This window comes from Tursiops truncatus, chromosome 10, assembly GCF_011762595.2.
Source record: "Tursiops truncatus isolate mTurTru1 chromosome 10, mTurTru1.mat.Y, whole genome shotgun sequence".
Taxonomy (NCBI): Eukaryota; Metazoa; Chordata; class Mammalia; order Artiodactyla; family Delphinidae; genus Tursiops; species Tursiops truncatus.
Window position 1 is genome coordinate 98,121,715 of NC_047043.1, and position 25,339 is coordinate 98,147,053.

The following is a 25,339-nucleotide window of genomic DNA, read 5'->3' on the forward strand; positions in this document are numbered from 1 at the left end:
TTTTCTTATCTGTGCACAGGGATAATAAAGGCCCACCTCACAGGGCTTGGGCAAGGCTGACATGCTTATTAAAGCATCTTATCTTGTGTTCATGAGGGGCAGGGTGGGCGGCATGGACATGAGATTGGGGAAGTCACACAAGGCCGCTTGAACTCAGAAGGCCCAGCACTTGGGGTTTAATGCTCTGTGGTCTCTATCGTGAAATCCTTTTTTTTTTTTAATCTTGAAATTCTTGATAACTTCATCTCTGAATTTGTGTTTTGGTAAGTGAACCTGATGGGACAACGGAGCCTGCACCCAGGGCTATGGACCCTCCGCTCGCACATAGTCGTGTCTCCTGCCTCCCAGGGGTTCTTGGACGCCTGCTTCCCTTCCTTTCTGGCACTTCCCTCCTGACCAGCCTCCAACCCCACCCAGCGACCTTTGCCATCCTTGTCCTCCAGCCCCGGAATGGACTCCTGCAGCCAGGAGGCCCACGTGGGCCCCTCTTTGGGTCTCCACTCACGCTGTGAGCATCCCCGCACCTCAGGAAGCCCGGTGTTTAATAGCAGATACAGAACGCCAAGACAGGTCTAGAGAAAGGAAAAAGTTCTACATTTTAGTACCTTTAATGGCAACTTTTCCTGCTTCATGAACGAGAGCCCCACACTTTCACTTTGCACTGGGCCCCAGACATTATGTAGGTGCCCTGGAGAGAGGCCAGCAGGGTTATACGGCCCTGGAGGGGTCTTAAAAATCGCCATTGCATCCTGCAGGTTTAACCTGGAGCCTATCATTCCAGTCGCCCCACTGTGTAACAAGCCACCGTGAACTTAGGGGTGTAAACGTGCTCTGCTTTGTTATGCTCACAAATTCTGTGGCGTAGGAATGCAGACAGGGCCTAGCAGGGATGGCTTGTCCCACAATTTCTGGGACCTCAGGAGGAAGGACTCCAGTGGCTAGAGGTGATCTGAATGGCTGAGGGCTAGACCAGCTGGGGCTGGAGGGTCCACTTCCAAGATGGTTTCCTTACTCATATGTCTGGTACATCCATGGGGATGTCTGGAAGGCGTGTGTGTGTGTGTGTGTGTGTGTGTGTGCGTGTGTGTGTGTGTGTGTGTCGGGGTGGCGGGGGGTGGATGTTGGCCAGGACAGTCTGCCTGAGTACCTCCTGGCCTTTCCAGCACAGCAGCCTGAGGGTAGTCGGAATTCCTACCTGGCAGCTCAGAGCACCAGCAATCGATGCAGAAGCTGCACCATCTTTTATGACCTGGTCACCCAGGGTCATACGTACTGCACTGGCTGAAGTATTCACAAGCCTTCCCAGATTCAACAGCAGGGAACACAGACTCCATCTCTTGAAGGGGGACTGACAAGGTTACAGAAACTCATATGCGATGGGAGATATTGTTGCAGCCTTCTTTGAAAAGTACAATCAGCTACAACAATGATTTAAGTTTTAAAATAAATTGTGATTATCTTGTGAAGAGCATCATTAGTTTGCATTATGCTTGTAACGGGATTTTGATTTAAAAGCATCGTATTCATTATATTCAACAAAGCAGTTTGTTAAATATGAGCGTTTAAAACACATCATTGCCATTTTTTAATATCTGCTTTGGCATTTCTACATTTAAAACTATAAATAACGGGAGCTTCAAAAAATGCAAGTGTCTCGGGTCTCTCTCAATCTCCAGAACAAGGATCTAGTTATTTATTTTTGTAATATTCTACTACCCTGATCCCCCAGCGTGTAGCACTGAGCACACAGTTGGTGCTTAATATTCAGCAATTTCACTATTCACTAAGACAGAAGAGAAACTGTGGCTCCAGCTTTGAGGCGAATCTAAAGGAACAAGACGTACTGGATGACTAACACTTTAATTTCAGGTTGTTTCACTGGCACCATTATCCAGAGTCTAAAATGGGTCCAATTTCTTCGCTGGCTTGGCTTGGCTATTCTACAGGGAGAATGAAAGCCAGATACTCAGGACCACGGATGTGCTTGTGTTGCTTTGTTTTGCATAAATCATGTGAACAATCATCTCAGTTCTCCAGTTCACTCTCCATTACCTACAGTGCCATTTATTTCAATGAACGTTTACTGAGCATTCAGGGGGCCACATGCTGAGCTAGCCACTGGAGATGTAGAGATGCCCAGAGCGGTCCATGCCCTCAAGGGGCTTACTGTGCAGTTGGGGGAGGGGGAGGAACAAATGAAATACAGCCACATGCAAGCAACTCAAACATGATACTGTGCACGGGGCTTGACCTTGCCCAGAGCACTTGACTCAGCCTGGTCACTGTGATTGGTTCAGGGATGGACATATGACCCAACTGGATCCTATCAAAGTGAATCTCAGGATTGTTGAGGAAGCTCCCACATACATCTTCTGAGTTTTTCCCCTGGATTTGAACCCTGAGGCGAGGGAAGGCTGGGGATGCCTCAGCTACCTTTACACCTTTACAGAGCTGAGCCTGGAGTCCTGCAGGAGCCTGCTGACCTCTGCTGAGCACTGAAACCAACCAGACCTGAGCTTTTCAGTTCCATGCAGCGTGATATTCCCTTTTTTTTAACCTAAAACCATTGAGTTAGTTTTCCCATTACTTGTAATAGAGTCCTAATAGATGCTCGTGCGATTACCTGTTGATTTCCTCTCTGGCAATATTGACAGTCGGTTAAGGTTATTTCTCTTTCTTTTTCTGAAAAGAAATCTCCTAGAACATGGAAATCACCGGAGGCTATGCACACACTTCCAGAGGGAGAGGGTCTGTGAACTGAAGGACCACCGAGGGAGAAGCCACCCAGCATCTTTTGGCCCTCAGCAGCTCTGTGCCCTCAGACAGCCTGCTTCACCTGGCCAAGCTCCGAGGCTCTTGTGGATTTACGGTTTGATACTGGAGAGCTTAACTGGCCATCTTCACCAGACTAGGTCCAGCATGTTGTGAGAACTTGGGAATTATTGTTATTATTACATTATTAGCACTATCTGCGTCCTTTATAAGTAGGCATTGGCCTCCTAACTTTGAGTAGGTGGGAACTGAGGGGCCTTTTTTATTGGGACCCTCTGGTATTCAGCTTCCACCTGTACCCCTCCACCTACCTCTCCGAAAGGGAAAGACTTAGAGATGGTACCAGAGGTCAACCTTAACTAGAAGCTTCTGACACCAGATTCGTAGAAATCAGGCCTGTGTGTGCAGCCCTTTTCTCAGCCTCAAATATGGTTTGCACACTTCAAATTCTAGATATTGTTTTCTCATAGTTCCTTTCCTCATTATGGTTCTGGGCAACTTTGGTTTTATCTTTCTCCTCGGACCACTCCTCGTAATGTTGGTGTCCAGTCCACGTTTGCTCTATCAGGAAAGTCAATGCTTTTCTTCAGAAACCGTTTCGGAAGGCAAACAACTCCAAAGCAAGTTGGTCAACATAGAAAGGAAATTAACAGCAACAGGAATAGCTGACAGTGATTGAGAGCTAACTATGTCTCAGGCATAATGCCGTAAGGCATATGGCAACAAATCCTATGACTGAATCTGAGATGCGTGCCAGGATCATCCTGTTTCACACGCAAGGGAACTTAGGCAGGGACATGCTGCTAATGGCGGGTGAGCTCTGGGCAGAATCCAAGCAGTCCAACCCTACCCCCCTCTATTTTTAAGAAGATAACTATTTATTTTGATATAATTTCGAACAAAGAGAAAATTCACAATACTACTATAAGGAACTCGCATATATAGAACCTGCATTTTTAATCATTACACTATATTTGTTCAATGAAAAAATAGGTACTCAAACATAGCAAGTAGCTAATCTTAATTAAGGAAACACCAGGGCTTCCCACCAGGGCTTCCCAGGGCTTCCCTGGTGGCGCAGTGGTTGAGAGTCCACTTGCCGATGCAGGGGACACGGGTTCGTGCCCCGGTCCGGGAAGATCCCATGTGCCGCGGAGCGGCTGGGCCCGTGAGCCATGGCCGCTGAGCCTGCGTGTCCGGAGCCTGTGCTCCGCAACGGGAGAGGCCACAACAGTGAGAGGCCCGCGTACCGGAAAAAAAAGAAAAAAGAAAACACCAACATACCCACGATGAAAATCCAAAACAAAGATTAATCTTGGATGAAAGTCCCGAAGCTGAAGAGGGAAATGAAGGGTGTCTAATATTTTTTGTACAATTCTTACTCATTTCTGTATTTATCCTTCCTGAGGTTTACTTACAGCAATAAATAGATTCACAAAAGCTTAGCGCTTACAGAAATCTTAGAGACCCTGCAGTGCAAGCCCCTCTCCCAACTCCCACATTTAGCAGATGGGTGGGAGCTGGCTTTAAGCAGCAACTAGGGTGCTCTGCTTCCCAAGCAGCCATGGGGAGCCGCGAGCCCAGGGCCTTTAGAACTGGATCACCTCACATGGAAGCCCCACCCTGTCACTTACAGCCTGCGTGATCTTAGACAAGGCCTAACCTCACAGAACCTTGGTTTCCTTGCCAGTAAACGGCGCTAAGAATGCTGACCTCGGGAGGTTATGGAGAGAATTTAATGAGATAAGCTTGCAAAGAGCTTGACATTTAGCAGGGATCCAATAAATATCCCTTTTCTCTACTTTTTTTTTTTTTTTTTTTGGGCCATGCCAAGCAGCTTGTGAAAGCACTGAGTCCAAACCACTGGACTGCCAGGAAATTCCCTCCACCTTTTCAAATAGCTTTTTCCATACTTCAGATGATTTCTCTAGAATAGAGTCCTAGAAGTAGAATTATACTGGGCCAACTGGAAGAAACATTTATATGACCCTTGATCTGTATCGCCAACTTCTTTTCCAAAAGGGTCCTGCCACTGGTGGCATGTGAGGTTGCCAGTTTCACAATTTCTTTGCCAGACTAAGATTTTTTTTTCCCCCCTTTCGGGTATTAGAAAAAGAAAAGTATTGTATCATTGTGTTAAGTTGTATATCTTCCATTAATTGGCAGGTGAATATTTCCTCACATCTACATTCCCTGTTTTCTGACTTGCTTGTTCGTGACCTTTGACTATTGGGGTATTGGCACTTTTTTTCTTATCAATATGTGTGAATTATTTTTTACAATAAAGAAATTAACTTCGCATATACTGACTGCAAACATTTGTTCCTAGTCTTTTCTTTGCTTTTTATTTTGAAGCTGATGGGAATTCCCTGGCCGTCCAGTGGTTAGGACTCAGTGCTTTCACTGCCGGGGCCTGGGTTCAATCCCTGGTCAGGGAACTAAGATGCTGCAAGCGGTATGGTGAGGCCTAAATAAATAAATAAATAAATAAAAATAAGTCTTTCTATTTGAAGATGTTTCATTTATTTTTAGTGATTTTTGTTGTTATTGCTGTGGTAGTTTTGGAGGTTTGTAAGCCACGGAAGTGTTTCATCTGTATTTTGATGTTTTTCTTTATAATTTGTTCTTTAAATTTTAAGCTGCCCCATCTGGGAGTTAGATACTCTTGAGGAATCAAATGTTATGGGTTGAACTGTATCCCTCCAAAAGAGATGTTGAGGCCCTAACCTTCCAGAACCTGCGAACGTGGCTTTATTTGGCAATAGAGTCTTTGTAGACATAATCAAGCTGAGACGAGGTTATACTGGAGTAGGGTGGGCACTACCCCAATATGACTGGTATCCTGAGAAGAAGAGAAGACAGAGACATACAGAGAGAAGGCCATGGGACAACAAGAGCAGAGACTGGGGTGATGCAGCTACAAGCCAGCGACTGCCGACCACCACCAGAAGCTAAGAGAAGGGCAAGGAAGGATGCTACCCAGAGTCTCAGAGGGAGCACGGCCCTGCTGACACCTTGATTGCACACTTCTGGCCTCTAGAACTGTGAGAGAATAAATTTCTGTTGTTTTAAACCTCCCAGTTTGTGGTACTTTGTTATGGCAGCCCTAGAAACTACGCCAAATTAAAGCCAAATTTTCCTATTAAAATTGGACCCAAGGAGAACTGGACAGAAATTATCCCATGATAAATGTGGAAATGCCAGACATATAGAAGAAAAGTGATGTTTTCCTACTACCATCTGGAAAAAGGGGGGGGGGTTTGATCTCTACCTTGTAATTTACCTTAAATTACACTGAAATAAACCCCAAATGACTGAAAGATTTAAATGAAACTAGAGGCATTCTAGAGGAAAACATGTGAAATAAAAGGCTTTTTCAGGGCAGGGAAGGCATTTCTAAGCATTAGACAAATGCCAGAAGCTGTAAAAGGAAAAGTTGACACTGAACCACGTAAAAGTCAATTTTCAGCACAGTAATAAATACCTTCAGCAAAATCAAAGATCAAATGGCACTGGGAAACAATATTTGCAACTCAATTCACAAAGGATTGGTTTCTTTAATAAAGAGAGCTCCAAAAATCAGTAAGAAAAGACCAAATAAGAGAAACCACACTGAGAGACCACTTCTCACCTATCAGCTTGGGCAAAGTCAAAAAACATTTGCTGGGGCTTCCCTGGTGGCGCAGTGATTGGGAGTCCGCCTGCCGATGCAGGGCACACGGGTTAGTGCCCCGGTCCGGGAGGATCCCTCGTGCCGCGGAGCAGCTGGGCCCATGAGCCTGCGCGTGCGGAGCCTGCGCGTGCGGAGCCTGTGCTCTGCAGCGGGAGAGGCCACAACAGTGAGAGGCCTGCGTACCGCAAAAAAAAAAAAAAAATTTGCTAATTACCTCCCAAACATATTCAGTGTATTCTTGACTGAGAAAAGCAAGGTTAAGATCACAATCTCTGGGTGACCTCTTAAAATTCTTTGCAGTGTTGGGACTCTATGATTATCATAATTGTCCTTGTCATTATTTTTACCTATTAGCATTAGCTGAGTGTCAAGACATCAGTGGTACTTGAAAAAGCAACTCTAGCAAATGGTTAACTAAAGTGTAATGGTTAACTGCCTGGGTCTGATTCTTGGTTCTGACATTTTTTAGCTATATGACCCTGAGTAAGTGGTTTAACTTTGAGCCTCGGTTTCCGCATCTATACAATGGGGATGATGTAATGCCTACTTCATAGGGTTGTTTTGAAGAATTAATGAGCTGATATATGTAAAGCATCTAGAACAGTGTCTGGCACATGGTAAGTACCATGTAAGTGCTGGCAATTATTATCACCATGGGGTGACCCTAAAGTCTGGAAATATAGAGAATTTTATTATGTATAATCAATAAACCACTTATTCTGAAAATTCCTATGTGTTTCCAGATTTGGTGGCCACTCTATATATGCTAGATACTTTTAAATACATTATCTTCTTTAATCTTCCCTATAGTCCTGTAAGATTTGCTTTATTATCTCCATCTCACTAATAAGGAAACAAGGGATCACAGAAGTAAAGTTACCTTTCCAGGGTCACACAGCTGCAAGGGCCAGGGCCAAGATTCAAATGTAAGTTTGCTCAGGTTATTTCTACTCCATCTCAGGCTGTCCCCTACAGAGTGTCCAGAGGCACCCTTTGGTCCACTGAGGGTGGAAAATTTCAGCCCAGTTCCAGATGGCAGGCCCCAACAGGATAGCAGGCTCCTCCCTGGCTCCGACGCTGCCGCCTACCCTGCTGATTTACAGAGAAAGTGGGGAGCATTCCCCATACTCCAAGTGGAGAGAGAAGCAGACTGCTGGCTCCGCCCCCTGAGAACTTGCGGGTTGGGGGGAGGGGAGGGGAGGGGCATGTGGGGAAGGGCTCAGAGGCCCAGAGAGAGTCGCTGGGCTCGCTGTTACAGTCTGGCATAAACAGTGCCAGCGATTTCCTCCAGCTCTGCTGCTCGGGTGTGGGCCCCAGAGTCTCTTAGATGCCTCCAGCCGCGCTTGTTCTACCGGACGGACGATCAACGCGTGCGAAGTGTGCAGTGCGACCTGTTTCGTAAATAGATCTCATTTGGGCTGTGACTTTGAAATCCAGCCAAAGGCCCCAACCTAAAATAGTCAGCCTACTGCCCTGTTATTTTCACGGCTTAAAAAAAAAAAAAAAAAAAAACCTTCCAAAGCAAAGCAAGTATATTTTTATCACAGGCCTGCTTAGAATAGCAACACCTATTTACTTGGAGGGAGGAGACTGCAGGGCGACTTTCCGCACTTCGGTTATTATCCAGACCCGGGGACCCAGTGCACTCAGTCCACAGAAGAGGGTCCTCCCCGTCATAGGGCCAGTCCAGCGACCTCTCCAGCCTTCACCCCTCACCCCAGTACACAATGCATATCCTGGCCCCCACGCACCTCACTTTCTACACTGCTCCTGGGCCTCCAGGTCATGACCACAGGCCTTGCTTTCATGCTGGTTGCCTCCCCTCAACCCTCAGACTGTGTGCAGCCTTCACCCTTTGCTTCTCTCCGTGGCCGGAGTGTGGCTCGTCTGTGGCCTGTGGCTCACGAACTAAGGAGCCTCCATCAGCCATGAATAATCCTAATCACAACTGAATTTTTAGGGAGCACTCACTGGCTGCAAGAGCCCCGCTAAGCATTTCTGCCCTATTATCTCACTGAATTTTTAGGCCTGTTCTGTGAGGTTCCCATTCTGCAGAAGGGAAAACGGAAATTTCACTGAGCTGCCCAGGGTCACACAGTCAGAGGACAGGCTGGGAGACCTGAACCCAGCTGAATGGCTCCCAGTGCTGTGAGCTCTACATAATTCTCTCATCATTGTAGCTTTTTATTACATGCAGATGATATTATCCCATTTTGTATAACACGTATTTGTGACCATCTGCTAACATGACGCCCAAATGCTACTTCTGGGGAGGGGCAGGGAGTGAAAGTTTGAGACATTTTTTACTTGTTTCTTTAAATGTTTCTGTTTATTTTTTTATGAGTATGTATCTGTTATATTATCAGAAAAACAAACAATAGTTCGAGAAAAACAAATAGAAGCGAGCCCTCAACGTCTCTGGTAGAGGTAGTGTGTGTAGTGGCCAACAGCCCACACACTCAGGAGCCAGGCGCCCCTAGCATTGCCACTTCCCAGCTGTGTGACCTTGGGTAATTCATCTAGCATCTCTGGGCCTGTTTCCTCACTCATGGAATGGAGGCTAAAAATAACATCTACCTCATAGGCCGGGCAGGAGGATAAACGTGTTAAAGTGCTCGAGGCAGTGTCTGGCACACCCTAAGGACTCCAGAAGAGCTTGCCACCATCCATCACCTCAGATTGTAGAGGGAAGGCAAGGAGATGCAAAAGCAAAGGTCCTCAGGGGCCCAGCAGGCATGGGGAGGTCAGCAGCTGTCAGTACTCCAAGGGGTAAGGCTTGTGGCCATCGGCAGAGTGCAAAATTGTGGCTGGAAGGGGCTGCAGTGTTTTAAGATCCAATGCATTTTCTGAAAGAGCTATAACTCCAGGATTTTATTAAAAGTACCCTAAGGTTTAATGTTGCCTCAAATTGAACAACACAAAGAAGGACCTGCAGAGCCCTTTGGCCCCAGGTTGCCAGCCTGCAGCCTCGCTCCCATGGGCCTCCTGCTTCAATGGTCCTGGCTCCCCAGAGGAACCCTGACACCCAGCAGCTGACAGTGAGAAGCGCGATGAGTAACAGATACCTGTGTTTGGAGGCAAGCGGCACCAGCTAACTAGGCAGGGATTCTCATCTCCATTTCACAGATGACGTAACTGAGGGTCAGAGAGGGGTAGCAATTTACCCAAGGTCCTGCAGCACAGTGTCTGATAGAGCCAGGATTCAAACCCAGGAACTTCTGATTCCAAAGCCTGTGCTTCTAGGGCTATTTATGAGTCTCGTCCTTTCCTTCTCTAACAGTTCCTCCAACATCAGCTTTCTGACAACAGTAATTAAGAAAAGAAATTTGGGGACTTCCCCAATGGTGCAGTGGTTAAGAATCCGCCTGCCAATGCAGGGGACACGGGTTTGAGCCCTGGTCCGGGAAGATCCCACATGCCGCGAAGCAACTAAGCCCGTGCGCCACAGCTACTGAGCCTGCGCTCTAGAGCCCATGAGCCACAACTACTGAGCCTGTGAGCCACAACTACTGAAGCCCGCGCGCCTAGAGCCCGTGCACTGCAATGAAGAGTAGCCCCCGCTCACCGCAACTGGAGAAAGCCCAGCAACAAAGACCCAACACAGCCAAAAATAAATTAATTAATTGTTTTAAAAAAGGGGGAATGGTATTGCCCACAGTACCAGCTCAATTTAAAAAAAGGAAAAAAGAAAAAAATTTCTCCCTGTAGCATTCTTTTCTCTTAATTTTTTTTTTTGGCCTTGATATAAAAACTGTTGACTCCAACATCATCTCTAAGTGAAATGAGGTTATCCTCCACAGGGCATACAAATGGTTAGATTAAAGGTTTAGCTGGCCACACACCCTGGCGCTGGCTTGCAGTCATCTGCCTCTACTCAGCATCTCTCTGAACACATCAGCAACCGTTCTTGAGGTGCCCACTCTCCATGAAGGACTCTGCTAACTGTTAAGAAACTAATCAGAGCCCTGCAAGCACGAGAGGCTAAAGCTGGGTGGAGATGAGGATGCAAAGAGGACTTGTATCCAGTCAGCCCCCACTGCACGCCAGGCACGCTGACTCTTCCCAACAACACACTTCTAAATTATTGTGAAACCTCCTGGGGGTTTCCTGTGATGTGGGTATTACTATCCCCATTTTATAGCTGATAGATCCAAAGGTCTGAAAGAAGAAGCAATTCCCTCAAGGTTATGTTCGTTGTAAGAGAGAAGTTACATCTCTCTAGACTCTCGCTCCTCCACGCATGGTCCCTGGACCAGCCACATTGGAATCACCTGGGAGCTTGTTAGAAACAGATAGTATCAGGCCCACCCCAGATCTGCTGGTCAGAAGCTGCATTTTACAGGACACTGCAATGGGTCTCATGCACACCAAGGTCTGAGAGGTGCTGCCCTAACTAACCCCTTCCCCCCAAGTCCTCTGTCTCCTGTGCGTTTCAAACTGTGCTGGGGTACAGCTGGCAGCTTTCTGCTCTTCATTCCCTAAGTTCAAAAGTACTTTGGCTTCAAACCTGACAGTTGAAAGAAAATCCTAAATATAAGTACCACAGATCAGCATTTGGGCATCATTTCCTTAACGGTAGCCCAGTTTACCCAGGACTGAGGGAGTTTCTTGGGATGCAGGATTTTCAGTGTTAAAACTGGGGCAGTTCTTGGCAAACTGGGATGGCTGGTCACCATATCCCTATTCCCAGCCTCTCAAACACAGGTAATTCCTTTCGTGTAGTAGTTCTCAGCCCTGGATGCACCTTAGAATCACCTGGGGAGATTTGAAAAAAACAAATGCCTGCTCACTAACCCAGATGAATTAAATCAGAACCTCTGTGGGTAGGTCTGGCCACTGATACGTTAAAAAAGACTCCCCATGTGCTTTGAATGTACAGGGTCTAGAGCCACTGTTCCTGCCTAAAGTTTTTTTTTTGCTCTGAGAAGCACATTTTTCAGGAACATGAAGAACTGACTGAAGGAAGGGAAAGGGGGAAGGGACTCGCCCTTACTGGGTCCATGCCTCTCATGCTGGTTAGCACCCAAGTGCCAGAAGCCGAGCTACCTGTGAAAGAGGAGTTATTTGTGTCCATTATGCAGATAAGAACACTGAGGCTGAGAGAAGTATCTCACCCAAGTTCACACAACTAGGAAATGGTGAACTGTGACTTCAGGTCTGTCTTCTTTTATAACCCCGGGAGGATGTTCTACACACTACCTCCAAGATATCTAGATTTTAACTTTGCCATTGATCATGAAGAGAGTCTGGATACCTCCCAGCTGAGAATGGTCTGCTGCAGAGTAGAAGATGAGGCCCACCTGTACAGGTGGACTATTTTCACGCTGGAAATTCCTTCACCATGGGGTCTTTCCCCTGAATCTTATAAAACCCAGGTAGACCCAGCAATCCCACTCCTTGGTGCCTACCCAAGAGAATGTTCATAGCAGCATTGTTTATAATAGCCAAAAGGTAGAAACGAGTCAAATATCCATCAACTGATGAATGGATAAAATGTGGTATCACTGTATAATAGAATATTATTTGGCAATAAAAAGTATTGATACATGCCACAACATGGATGAACCTTGAAAACATTATGCTAAGTGAGAGAAGCCTGACACAGAAGGCCACAGACTGTAAGGTTCCATTTACATAAATGTCCAGAATAGGCAAATAGAGACAAAAAAGTAGATTAGTGGTTGCCAGGGGCTGGGGTGGGGAGGGGAGAAGGGAGGAGTGGGAGAGATTGCTAAGGAACATGGGGCTTTTTGGGGGGTGATGAAATGTTCTGGAATCAGTGTGATGGTTGTACAACTGTGAGTATCCTAAAACTACCGAATTATACACTTTAACAGAGGGGATTTTAGGGTTTGTGAATTCTCTCTCAATCTGCTAACAGGAGTTCTCATCCATAGCTGGTGGGAAAGCAAAATGGAGCAGACACTGTTGAAAACTGGAAGTTTCTAGTAAGGCTAAACTTACACCTACCATATCATATAGCAGTTCTACTCCTGCATACATGCCCAAGACAAACGAGTGCTTAAGTCCATCCAAGGACACGTACAAGAATGTTCCTAGTAGCTTTGTTCATAATAGCCCCAAACTGGATGCAACCCGAATATCCATGCCGAGGAGAACAGATAAATAAACTGTGCTGTATGCATACGATGGATACCACAGAGCACGACAAAGGGACTACTTACTGCTACCTGCCAGACAAAAATGAATCTCACTGATATGATGTTGAGCATTAAGAAGCCAGACAAAAGAGCCCATCCGCTATGATTTCATTCCTATGAAGTTCAAGAATATGTGGAACTAATGGATGACGATAGAAGTCAGAGGAGCATAGACTGGGAAGAGGCACGAGGGAGCTGGTTAGGGAGCTGCAGGTGTTATACATCTTGATCCGGGTATTTGTTGATTGGGGCTGCACATCGGTAAGGATCACTGGGTTATACATGGAAGATCCATGTGCTTCGTGAACTTCACCCTGTGTACGTACATTATACCTAAAAAGTCCAGAAGCTCCTCGGCCAATGGTGGCCTTGTTCTGGGGTTCACTGACTGACCCTGGATGTCTGCACAGTGGACTGAAGAGGGCACAGACTGTGGAGTCAGGTGGACCTGGATTCCAGTCCAGCTCTGCCCCTGTCTAGTCCCATGACCTTGGGCAAGTCACTCAACGTTTCTGAGCTTCATGAAATGAGGAAGCAATCTCTAACAGGGACGGCCTTGAGCGTTAAGAGAAAAAATACATGGCAAGTCCCGAGCACAGGGCTCAGCCCAGGAGAGAACAGACGAATCCCAAGTGGTCAGTAAACGGTGGCTCATACAAGACAGCTGCTCTGTCAGAAGGATGCAGAGTCGCAGCCTTCTGGCAGGAACAGGGGCAGATGAGTGGGCACAGCCAGGACAGTTTATGAAACTTGTCCGGATTGTCTGCCCTGTTGAAGAGACCACCAGGAGCGATCACATGAAAAGCCAAGGAGGGGGCTTCTCTGGTGGCGCAGTGGTTGAGAGTCCGCCTGCCGATGCAGGGGACACGGGTTTGTGCCCCGGTCGGGGAAGGTCCCACGTGCCGCGGAGCGGCTGGGCCCGTGAGCCATGGCCGCTAAGCCTGCGCATCCGGAGCCTGTGCTCCACAACGGGAGGAGCCACAGCAGTGAGAGGCCCGCGTACTGCAAAAAAAAGAAAAAAAAGCCAAGGAGTGACAGAAGAGAGGCCCAGTGTCCTAGGGCCCCAGCTGAGCCCAGCTTCCGAGCTGTCCCCACCAAGGTGCAGCCATGTGAGTGAGCCGTCTTGGAGGAGGGTCCGGAGGATCACCGCCCCAGCCAACATCATGTGGAGCTGAGCCGGTCAGTCCACGGAACTGGGAGATCATAAACTGTCGCTGTTTTAGACTTTGGAGTGATTGCTATTCAGCCATAGACAGCCCATACAGGAATTGCTACCCAAGGGGGGGCTCCAATAAACAGCACTGAAAACAGGGGACACTGGCTTAGGAACAGGGCAATGGGCAGAGGCTAGGGGGCCTTGAAGAGATTGTTATTGGAATGTGGAAGAATGTGAGAAATTGTTACGGGAGCCTGACCAAAGGGGACGCGACTTACGTACTGACAGAAAAATGTAATAAAACTGTTCCCTGTAATATCGTGGAAAACAGAAAGTACAGTTCATAGCCTTGTTGTTTTGGCTGAGGAGATTTCAAGGCAGAATGCTGAAAGAATCAACTGGTTCATTTTAGCTGAGGGACGGATGGAGGATGAGCTAAAGAAAGAGCTGTTCCGTATCACAGAGGAATCTGTAGGAAACGCTCCTCGCCTCAAGCTTGTTAGGTTGGAAAGTGAGACCGTTTCTCATTCCCAACATCTATAGCCCAATAAAGAGTCTCAAAGGAAATAAGAACCTGGGGGAGGGAAGGAACCTGGTGGCAAAGATCAAATACAGGGTGCTTCCCGTGCAATGTGGCCTCCGGGTCAAGATCAGATGAAGGGTGCAGATACAACAGACTTTCTTGAGAACTCAGATGCATTTCAGGGTACGGCGCAGGTAGAGCCTCTCAGCTGGACAACAGGCTTCTAAGAACCTCTGAAGGCGCATCCCTTAGCGCTTGCATGTGGCCCAAAGTGTCTGTTTCAGAAAGAAATGGTAAGTGTGGCTTTTGTCTAATGGAGTAGGTCATTTGATACACAGGAAATGCACAAAAGCTTTCATTTTACTAATTTGGACTGAGAGGAACAGAGACATTATACCTATACAGTTGTACCTAAGTATCCATGGGGGATTCATTCTAGGACCCCCGTGGATACCAAAATCCACAGATACTCAAGTCCCTTATATATGCGATGGCCTACTATTTGTATATAACCTGGGCACATCCTCCCGTATACTTTAAATCCTCTCTGGATGACTTATGATACCTAATAAAATGTAAATGCTATATAAGTAGTTGTAAATACAACGTAAATGCTGTGTAAATGCTTGTTGGAGGGCCAGTGCACCGGCTGTCCCGAGAATCTGTCTCTAGCTTCTAGAGTGTTTGGACAGAACACCACCAGGGACACCCCTTCTTCCAGCCTCCAACCACCCTCCAACTTTTTTCCCAGCCACAACCTTAGGCACCAACCTCTCAGCCAGCCTCGGCTTCAGGGACCAACCAACACCATATTCGGAGTTTCTCTCCGTATTGAGGATCAGCGGAGCTCCCACATTCCTCAGGATTATTTCTCTGCGGTGGAGGCCGCAATCAACCACCCGGTCAACACGCGCCTGCGCGCCTCCCACACCCAGCTCTCTCGGGGCTTCTATTTCCACCGAGACCACGTGGCTCTGGAGGGCGTGGACCACTTCTTGGGCAAGTTGGTGCGGGAGAAACGCGAGGCTGCAGAGGGTCTCTTGCAGATGCAAAACCGGCGTGGCTGCCGCACACGCTTCCAGGACACACAGAAGCCGTCCCAAGATGAGTGGGGTAAAACCTGAACACTGTGGAAGTCGCCACAGTCCTGGAGAAGAAGCTGAACCGAGCCCTCTTGGATCTGCCTTCTCTGAGTTCTGCCCCCCCATCTCTGTGAGTTCCTGGAGAGCCACTTCCTGGATGAGGAGGTGAAACTCATCAGGAAGAAGGGCGACCACCTGACTAACCTCCGCAGGCTGGCCGGCTCCCAGGTTGGGCTGGACGAGTATCTCTTTGAAAGGATCACCCTCCACTACGGCTAGAAGCCTCTGGAGCCCAGCGGACTTTGACGACCCCTCTGACAACCCCCTGGTGCCAGGGCTTCTGCCTGCCGCCACTAGGCAGCTTTTTAACCAGCCTGGAGCCCTCTCCCACACCGCAGAGCAAATGGAAACGATAAAGCTTTTTGCAGGGGAAAAAAAAAAAATGGTGGGAGTGCAGCAAATTCAAGTTTTGCTTTTTGGAACTTCCTGGAATTTTTTTTCCAAATATTTTCGGTTTGTGGATGGTTGAATCTGCAGATGCAGAACACGTGCACATGGAGGGCCAATTGTATGTGTGCGTATATGTAAAATAAAAATACAGGGACGTCCCTGGTGGCGCAGTGGTTAAGAATCCGCCTGCCATTGCAGGGAACACGGGTTCGAGCCCTGGTCAGGGAAGATCGCTATATGCGGCGGAGCGACTAAGCCCGTGCGCCACAACTACTGAGACTGTGCTCTAGAGCCCGCGAGCCACAACTACTACTGAAGCCTGCGCGCCTAGAGCCTGTGCTCCACAGCTAAGACAAGCCAGCGCAATAAGAAGCCCTCGCACTGCAATGAAGATCATCCCCCACTCAGCAACAAAAAAAACCAACACAGCCAAAAATAAATAAATAAATTTATTTAAAAAATAAACATATAAGGTACATATACATATATACACACATTATATGTACTTTTATGGGTGAAGTGTGTCAAAAGGTAAAAAAAAAAATTTTTTTTAAGAAAGGAACAGAAACATTATAAAACAAAATGTAGCCTCTGTGACTCTCAACTGCCTAAGGACAGGAATCAGGCAAACATGAACCATTTCTTAAGTAAAACAAGGATGACTCAGAGGCCAAGAGCCAAATAGAACCATTCCCAGGGAGCAGACCTGGGCCCCAATCAACATGCATTCCCTAGCCCTGGAGCATGGAGAATTGTACCCAGAAGAATTGCAGAATTGTGATGGACCTGTGACTGCTCTGTCTTCCCTTCTGGATGGGAGTGTACGTTGTGGTGCTGCAGTTTCTGTCTCATTTTAATATGCTGGGTACGCGAGGGCAGATAACTTCTCTCTGGTCCACAGGTCTTCAGGTCAAGAGGAGCCTTGCCCAAGTGCCTCATCAACAATTGGATGAGAAACCAGACTTCTGGCCTGCCCTTGAGGCTGAAATAGGATGAGAGTTTGGGGTTACGGAAAGTGGGGGAAAACATTCATTCTGCACAAGAGAGGGAGCTTGAGGACGAGAGAGGAGACTGTAGTGGCTAGTCTCCAAAGACCGTCCCAAAGGAATCCTGCGGCCCGGTGTTCATGCCTTTGTGCAGTCCCTTCCCATGCTATATTTGGCCTGGTCCAGTGACCTATTTAACCAACAGAGGCAGCAGAGTGATGCAGTGCCAACTAGGGACCCATGAATTAAGGGAACCTGGCAGTTTCAGCTTTTGCAGTTTGAGGAACCCTGAGCTGCTATATAAGAAGTCTGGCTCCCTTGTACCAGAAGGACTGTGGGAGGGAAAGGCCTTAGGGAGATGGGGAGGCCCTGAAATGCCTTGGAAAGAGACAGAGTTTCAGGCTTCCCAGTCCTGCTGAGGCCAGACTTCTAGCCATTCCCACCAAGCTGCTAGACGTGAGAGTACCATCTTGGGTGTTCCAGTTGAGTCCCCAGTGGACTACCCCTATGTGACGTCACGTGGAGCAGAACTGACCCCAGATGATCCCAGTCAACCCACAGAATCATGAGAGATAATAAAATGGTGGCTTTTTTAAGCCTCTAAATTGTGACGTAATTTGTTATGCAGCAATAACTAAAACCCAATCCAAAATTAAAGAACAAGCAAGCCCACTCAAGGTATCCATATAATCGGCTTCCTGAGGCAGAGACCCAAGTGGAGGGGACTTCCCAGCAGTTCAGAGGTTAAGACGCCGCACTTACAATGCAGGGGGTGCAGGTTTGATCCCTGGTTGGGGAACTAAGATCCCACATGCCTCATGGCGCGGCCAAAAAAAAACCAAAAACAGAGAGCAGAGTGGAGAAGGGTGGAGAGGGGATTTGGAAAAGAGAGAGGAGGTCAGAGTAAGATGAAAACAGGGCCAAGGACTACTCCCTGAGGAACCCAACAATTCATAGTTAAGCCTTTGCAGGAGGTCGAGCCTGCAGAGGGGACAGAGAGCGGGCAGCCAGAGAGGCAGAGAACGCTAGGTTTGTTCACTGTCAGGGAAGCCAAGAGCAGAAGGTGATGGGAGGAGGGAATGGTCCACCGAATCTCACACCGCTCAGATGGCAAGTCAGAGGAGGATGAAGGATCCATTGAGATTGTGGCCTTCAGGAAAGCCATTTAAGTCCGCCTTGGGCTTAGTCCTGCACTCCCTCCCTTAGTAGGTAGCACTAAATGAGGGGGTCTGTGAAACCAGAACTGGCAAAGGAGCTGGGGCTGTTCCCAAAAAGTGAAAATCCAAATTGCCGGTAAACCGATGAAAAGGTGCTCAACCTCCTTAGTCATCAGGGAAATGTAAATTCAAACCACAATGAAATTCCATTTCACACCCACCAGACTGGCTATAAATAAAAAGCCTAACAATACCAGGATCTGGCAAGGATGTTGAGCAAATGGAACTCTCAGGCGTTGTTGGTAGGAATGTAAGTTGGTACAACCATCTTGGCGACAGTTTGATACTAACTAGTGTGGTTGAGGATGTGCACAGTGTGTTGGGCCAGGTTCCCTGGGACACAGAGTCTGAGGAGAAGGTTTGCACACAGGAGATTTACTGGAGAGCGCTCTCAGGAACACCACCTGCAAGGGAGTGGGCTAGACCTTCAGAACTGTCTTGAGTTGATGGTGGGGGGTCAGGCCCTTGTACCCCTGATTAGGCTACTCATTGGCTGGGGCTGCCCCCAAGCAGGGGTCCTAAATGTAGACAAGGCAGCCCCATTCATAAGACTCCGAACTCCCAATGCAGAGGGCCCAGGTTCTATCCCTGGTTGGGGAACTAGATCCCACATGCCGCAACTAAGAGCCCGCATGCTGCAGTGAAGATCCCATGTGCCGCAACTAAGACCCAGAGCAGCCAAAACAAACAAACAAATAAATAAATATTTTTTTAATTAAAAAAAAAAACACGACGGTCCCATCCGTTAAAAGGCAAGACTCCTGATGGCTGGTGCCTCGGTCCCGCGGGAGATCAGGATGCACACCACAGCATTCACTACAGTTCCATACCATCTGGATCTCCTGCTTCATAAGTTAACACCATCTGAGAACATCTCCAGGATTCTGATGCATCTCTTTTTCTGGGGAAACTTACACTTAGTGGAATTAGCTACAGCTCTCACACTCCAGCTGGTATAGTCGTTATCTCCCTCCTTACTATCTATTCTAGACCCCCTAACCATCAGCTGGCTCCTCTGCTGCTCAAGGTGGCGTACCTGGCCAGACAGCCCAGACCTTCATCCCTGAGACGTCTGAGTGACCCTGGTCACCATGCGCATCTTAGTTATGGCTGCTGCATCTGTCTATTTACCATCAAAATCGGTCAAAGAAGAACCAAGAAACACTCAAGAGGGTCACCTGGAGTGTCAAATGTATTTGTCTCTGTCCTGGTGTGTAACAGCAGCCCTGTCTCCTGCTGATGTCACAGTCAATTCACCCGCCAGGAGGGTGACTCCTCTTCTTGCTTGCTGGTCTCTTGGCACAAGGAGCCTGAAGCAATCAGGTAGCCGCTATAGCTGAAAGTTTAGTGGGATTCTTGTGTATCCTGGTGGGAGCATCCCCCTGCTGGGAACCCAGACCTCAAGGCCTACAGAGCCTAGAGCTGTGAGGATGGGAAGCCCACATTCTCCCAGTGGCTCATTCGGAGTACGAGGAAAGGAGTAACTCTTACTTCCACCTGCTGATCCCCAGGTCTGCTTCTTCTATGTACTGTAGGCAGCACCCAATCACGGTTTTGATTTAAGGTGAATTGTGGAAGAGGATGCTCCATCCACACAGAGTATCTTTTCACAAGTTGGTGCCTCAGTTGCATCTCTTTTTTCTAGCTAAAGTGTTTCCTTTTTAGACCTATCAAACATTTTTTTTTTTCCTGCGGTACGCAGCCCTCTCACTGTTGTGGCCTCTCCCATGGTGGAGCACAGGCTCCGGATGCGCAGGCTCAGCGGCCATGGCTCACGGGCCCAGCCGCTTCGCGGCACGTGGGATCTTCCTGGACTGGGGCACGAACCCATGTCCCCTGCATCGGCAGGCGGACTCTCAACCACTGCGCCACCAGGGAAGCCCTATCAAACATTTTTAATATAATTCTTTTTTTAAAATAAATTTATTTATTTATTTTTGGCTGCGTTGGGTCTTTGTTTCTGCGCGCGGGCTTTCTCTAGCTGCAGTGAGTGGGGGCCACTCTTCATTGTGGTGCGCGGCCTTCTCATTGCGGTGGCTTCTCTTGTTGGGGAGCACGGGCTCTAGGCCCGCGGGCTTCAGTAGTTGTGGCGCATGGGCTTAGTTGCTCCACGGTTTAGTGGGATTTTCCCAGACCAGGGCTCGAACCTGTGTCCCCTACATTGGCAGGTGGATTCTTAACCACTGCGCCACCAGGGAAGCCCAACAATTCTTTAATATACAAACTTCACAACAGCATCCACAGAACAGGGTGGGGGAGTGGGGACGGGATTATGAAGGGGAAGGGCAGGTTTTCAGGTTCCTGACTGCTTCCCTCACCCCTATTGCCTGTGAGAACATGGTCTTCACAGAAGACAAGTCAGTTCAGCCAGAGGCCAGGGGCCACACAGCACACTCTAAGGCGGCCTGAGTGCAGCCGGCGCCTCCAAAATAACATCATCACCACCTCTCGGGAAAGCCAGATCCAGTTAGGAGACAAGAGGAGAGTGGTTGTTACTGAGAGCAACCTTATCATTCCTCAGCATTCCGCTGATCATGCCTTTGGGGCACAGAATAGAGTTTTCTAGAGACGGCTGGATTGGAAAGAGCTAAAATCCTCCTGGGAGAAGAAGAGAAATTGAATGTGAGCCTACCTCCTACCAGGGTGTCTTGCCTGTGACTCTAGAAAGCTAGCATCTTGGTCTGCTCAGATGTTTGCAAGGGGAAGGAATGACAGAGCCTTTGGCCCAACAGGGCTGGAAGTCTTGCCAGGTATTGACCAAGAAAGCCTCCAGGCAGGCCAGGGAGGTCTGTGGGAAGCAGCATTTGGCCAGTGGTCCTCAAGGGAGCCTGGTGGTACATTAGCTTTCAGGAAGAATTTATTGCATGTGTGGAAGAGAGAAAGGATTCAAGTCAGAGAGTATTAAGAACTAAAGTACCTCCTTCTTACATGTCTGTGGGGTAGAAATGAGATAATACTTCTGGGTTGGGGACAGACCCAAAACCTGTTATCTTTTGGGGGCCCAGTTTGACTGGCTTGGATGTACGTTTTAGCCCCAAATTCCTCATAAGTCCAAAGCCTCCCCCAAATCAGCAGTTCCTGGGCAATGTGGTGTGTGATAAGTCCAGTGGGTCCCATGGTCATACGTCTACTGCTGCACCTTCTTTGCTGTAAAGTGAGTCCCTCGGTCCAAGGTGATGTTTTCTGAGACCAAATGGCAGTGGATCAAACACTCTGCAAATCTTTAGATTGGCCGAGAACGTGTAACCAGGAAAGGTAACCTCATACCCAAAATATGTGTCAGTCCCACCCAAGACAAATTGCTTCTTGGTAGAAGACGTCCAATGTAATCAACATGCTACCAAGTGGCTGGTGGGTTCCTTGAAGGGTGGTACCATGTTGGCAGCTCCATGTTAATCCTTGTTGCTGGGAAAGTGGACGTTCAGAAGTGGCAGTAGCCAGATCATTCTTAGTGAATGCAGAGCTTCTACCCCTGCCACGTAACCTCCATTCATGCGGCTATTGTGCCCAAACTGGGGTGACCAGTGACAGAAGCTGACTGCTGACCTAGCTGAATCACTCTTTCTGCTTGGTTGATTAGTACCTCTTCAATGATGAATGCTTTCCATGGACACCAACATGTGGTGCAAAGACCTTCACACTTTGTGTCCATCCCTGTGGGTTCACACACATCCCTCCTTCCCAGGCCTCTTTGTCCCCAGTCTTCTAATATTTATCCTACCTTCTTTCCCCATTGCCCATGAGGTCTGTATTTATTCTTACCTCAGACCACTTCTCTTGTCCACAGAGTGGATGCCCACATACACTGCCCAAAGCCCTGCCCATTGGGAAGATTCCACCTTATTTGTTGTCCTTCAGGGTCACTTCGGAATGAGGCTGCAGTGTGGCCACCCTCTATTTTCAGCTTCTACCCACATACCAAACAGATCCATCTGTGGATCAAGCTCGGCCCTTTCCCTCCTTATCAGGTGGCCATGGGGGGTCCCATGCAGCCACAGGTGTGAGATGAAGGGGATGTGTTCGCGCAGTGCTGGTGGGTGACATGGGGGTCTCGGCCATCTGCCTGGGCAGCTTACTTGTACCCTCTGCCCTACTTGTGCCCCATCCGGGACGTGCCATCTGACTTTGGATTGTTGTCATGCCCACCTGACCTCATGACATGGTAGGTCCGACAGATCCCAGCTTGTGAGGGGCTGTTTGGGCTGCAGGGTCACTTCATGTTCCATGGTCAGGTGCACCGTCTCTGCCAGGGCCCACCCCAGGAGGACTTTCTCAAATAGTGATAATTCTCTGCTGCAGAGTGAATGGCCTTTCTCCAGAACTCTAGGGATCTGGGTTGTGATATTCCCAGCAGGGCTTGTCATAAAAATGTGGCACCTTTTCCCTCTAATACTATAGGTTCTCCCAGGTTCTATGGCCCAAGAGGCAGAACTGCTTGCAGGACAGCCTGGCTCTTCTGCAGAGCTCTTTTCTGCCCGGGACCTGCTCAGAGATGGCAGCCTTCCACATCACTCAGAAAATAGGTTGGATCAAAATTTCCAAGTTATCAGGACTTCCCTGGTGGTGCAGTGGTTAAGAATCCACCTGCCGATGCAGGGGATGCGGGTTCGATCCCTGGTCTGGGAAGATCCCACATGCTGTGGAACTACTAGGCCTGTGTGCCACAACTACTGAACCCACGCACCTAGAGCCTGTGGTCTGCAACAAGAGAAGCCACGGCAATGAGAAGCCCGCGCACTGCAACGAAGACCCAATGCAGACAAAAATAAATAAAATTAAAAAAATACAATTCCCAAGTATCAGGTATGCCGACCCCAGCCTGCAGAGGTCTACCAGCACGCTGTGCTTCCTTCTGGACGGTGGGAGGTACAAGATGCAATCAGATGTCCTTTACTTTGGAGAGGTTATCCCAGCATGCTCCAGACCACTGAACCCCCCAAACTATTGATGTGATGAGCCCCTGAAACTTAGAAGTGTTAACTAACCATCTTCTAGAGTGTTGAATTCTTGTATGGTTTACCTACTACCCTCTGGAACCATGTCTTGTTCTTCGAGTCCTCTTCACAGTATTTCACCAACAGCATGGAACAATGTGCTGTTTTGCAGAATGTCCAGATGGTCCAGTCCCTTCTGACTGTATTAGGACAGAGGGCAGGAGAGTTAACATAGGCTGAGCTGGATAGTAAATGTGTACTGTTGTCTGCCCCACATAAAAGTGAGCAGTTTCTGGTCCTTTTTCCTGTTAGGGATGTAAAAGAATGTATAAGCCAGATCAATGGTTGGATACCATGAACTTGGAGCTATGTTAATGTTTAGCAAGGCTACCACATCCAACACAGCAACTGCAGTTGGGGCTACTATGTGCTTGGGTTTGCAGTAGTTCAGTGTCAGCCTCCAGGAACCACCTGGTTTTTGCCTGGGTCAGATTCGTGAATTAAAAGGGGGGACAGATGGTGACCACTACCCCTGAATCCTTTGGCTCTTACATAGAGATCTCTGAAGAAAGTATTCTTAGACCCATTCGGCAGATGAGGAAACTGAAGCTTAAAGAGTTAAAAAAAAAATAGTTTACTTATTATAAAACTTCCTGCTTTGTCAAACCAAAGCATTTGCACTTAACCACTAAGCTACCCCCAATCAACAGCTGTAAATAGAATTCATTTAGGAAACTGAAAAACAAGATCTCACTGAATTGCTACATGTCCAAACACATCCATCATGCTTTTTGTTAGTTTTCCTAACAAATCTAATTTTGGAATCAGAGGGGGCAAATTCTACCTAATTTCTTAAGAGTAGAAAATCAAACTCAGTTGAGAAAGTTTTGTTAGCTTTTATTCCTGGCAGCTTTTGGATGGGCTATATTTCCTAAGCTGTATGCCAGGATGTTTCCTCATTTGATTTTTCCAGGGCATGATGGAAAGAAAAAAAAAAGAAAAAGAAAAAGAGTTGCCACCCCAAATTAAAATATTCCCTTCCATGAGGAACAATGAAGCATGAGGCTGCCTAGAGCCGACAGTGACTCTTTTGTGCAAATGATGAAGCAGCCCCAAGGTATGACTACCCTCTGTGTCTTCATAGGCGAGTCATCTCATGGGTCTCAGTTTCCTCATCTATACAATGGGAATAGTAATAGTCTCTAGCTCATAGGATTGCTGTGTCTTGTTCATCTTTGAGTCCCTAAAATACCTGGCATAAAATAGCATTCAATGAATATATGCTGGGCTTCCCTGGTGGCGCAGTGGTTGGGAGTCCGCCTGCCGATGCAGGGGACACGGGTTCATGCCCCGGTCCGGGAAGATCCCACATGCCGCGGAGCGGCTGGAGCCGTGAGCCATGGCCGCTGAGCCTGCGTGTCCGGAGCCTGTGCTCCGCAACAGGAGAGGCCACAACAGTGAGAGGCCCGCGTACCAAAAAAAAAAAAAAAAAAAAAAAAAAATCATTTAAAAAATGGAGGCACTAGTGTTAATTATGATTGTTCTCTTGGCCACCTAACTCTTCCCCTGTGTTTTCAATTTTTTGCCATCATAAATAATGCTGCCACCAATATTTGCACATACACTTTTTCCCAAATTTCAAATTATGTTATTCAGATAGGTTCTCAGAAGGCGGGCTGCTGGATCGAAGGGCAGAAACATTTTTATGGCTCCTGCTAGGTGTTGCCAGGCTGCTCTTCCAAAGAGTGGCCACTGGTTTCCACTGCAACTAAGTATTAGAAAGACTGCCAGTTTCCAAACAGCCTCCCCAGGGTGAGGGATTATGATTTAAAATAGTTTTGCTAATTTAATGGAGAAAATAAGTTACCTTCCTGCTGTTTTAATTTTAATTACATTATTAGAGACAATTAACAGCCTCTCCCCTTGAAAAATAAACTAGTAAATATTTATTCTTTTGTAAACTGGGTTGGGAGGAAAGTTCTGGACTTCTCACCATTTAACATCTTTGGGCTCCAGTTTCTTCATCTACAAAATGGAGTGATACCAGAGTGACTGTGAAATCAAGTGAGACAAAGTATGGGAAAGCTCTTATTAACAATGTATTCTGTGTGTAGGTGTTACTATCACCCACCCCCACTTAGCTTCAAATGTACCTATCTACTAATTTATTTTAAAACGTTCTGGAAAAAAAAAAAACCAACAACCAACAACTTTCTGTTTTGTCAACAATCCAGAAAACCTCCAATCACAGCCCAAGTCTTGAAAAGCCGTCTTTTTTTGTGATGTGGTGCCTTCGAATGCTGTGGGCAAAGCCCCTTCTTAATTTTTTCAGTTTGGTATTTGTTCTGTTTTTTTTCTTTTCTTTTCTTTCCTTTCTTTCCTCCC

The 25,339-nt window shown here is 47.5% G+C and overlaps 1 pseudogene; it reads left to right on the forward strand.

The window, feature by feature from the left end:
* Positions 1–14,185: 14,185 nt before the first annotated feature.
* LOC101326637 (ferritin light chain pseudogene) lies at positions 14,186–15,646 on the forward strand (annotated as a pseudogene).
* The last annotated feature ends 9,693 nt before the right edge of the window (positions 15,647–25,339 follow it).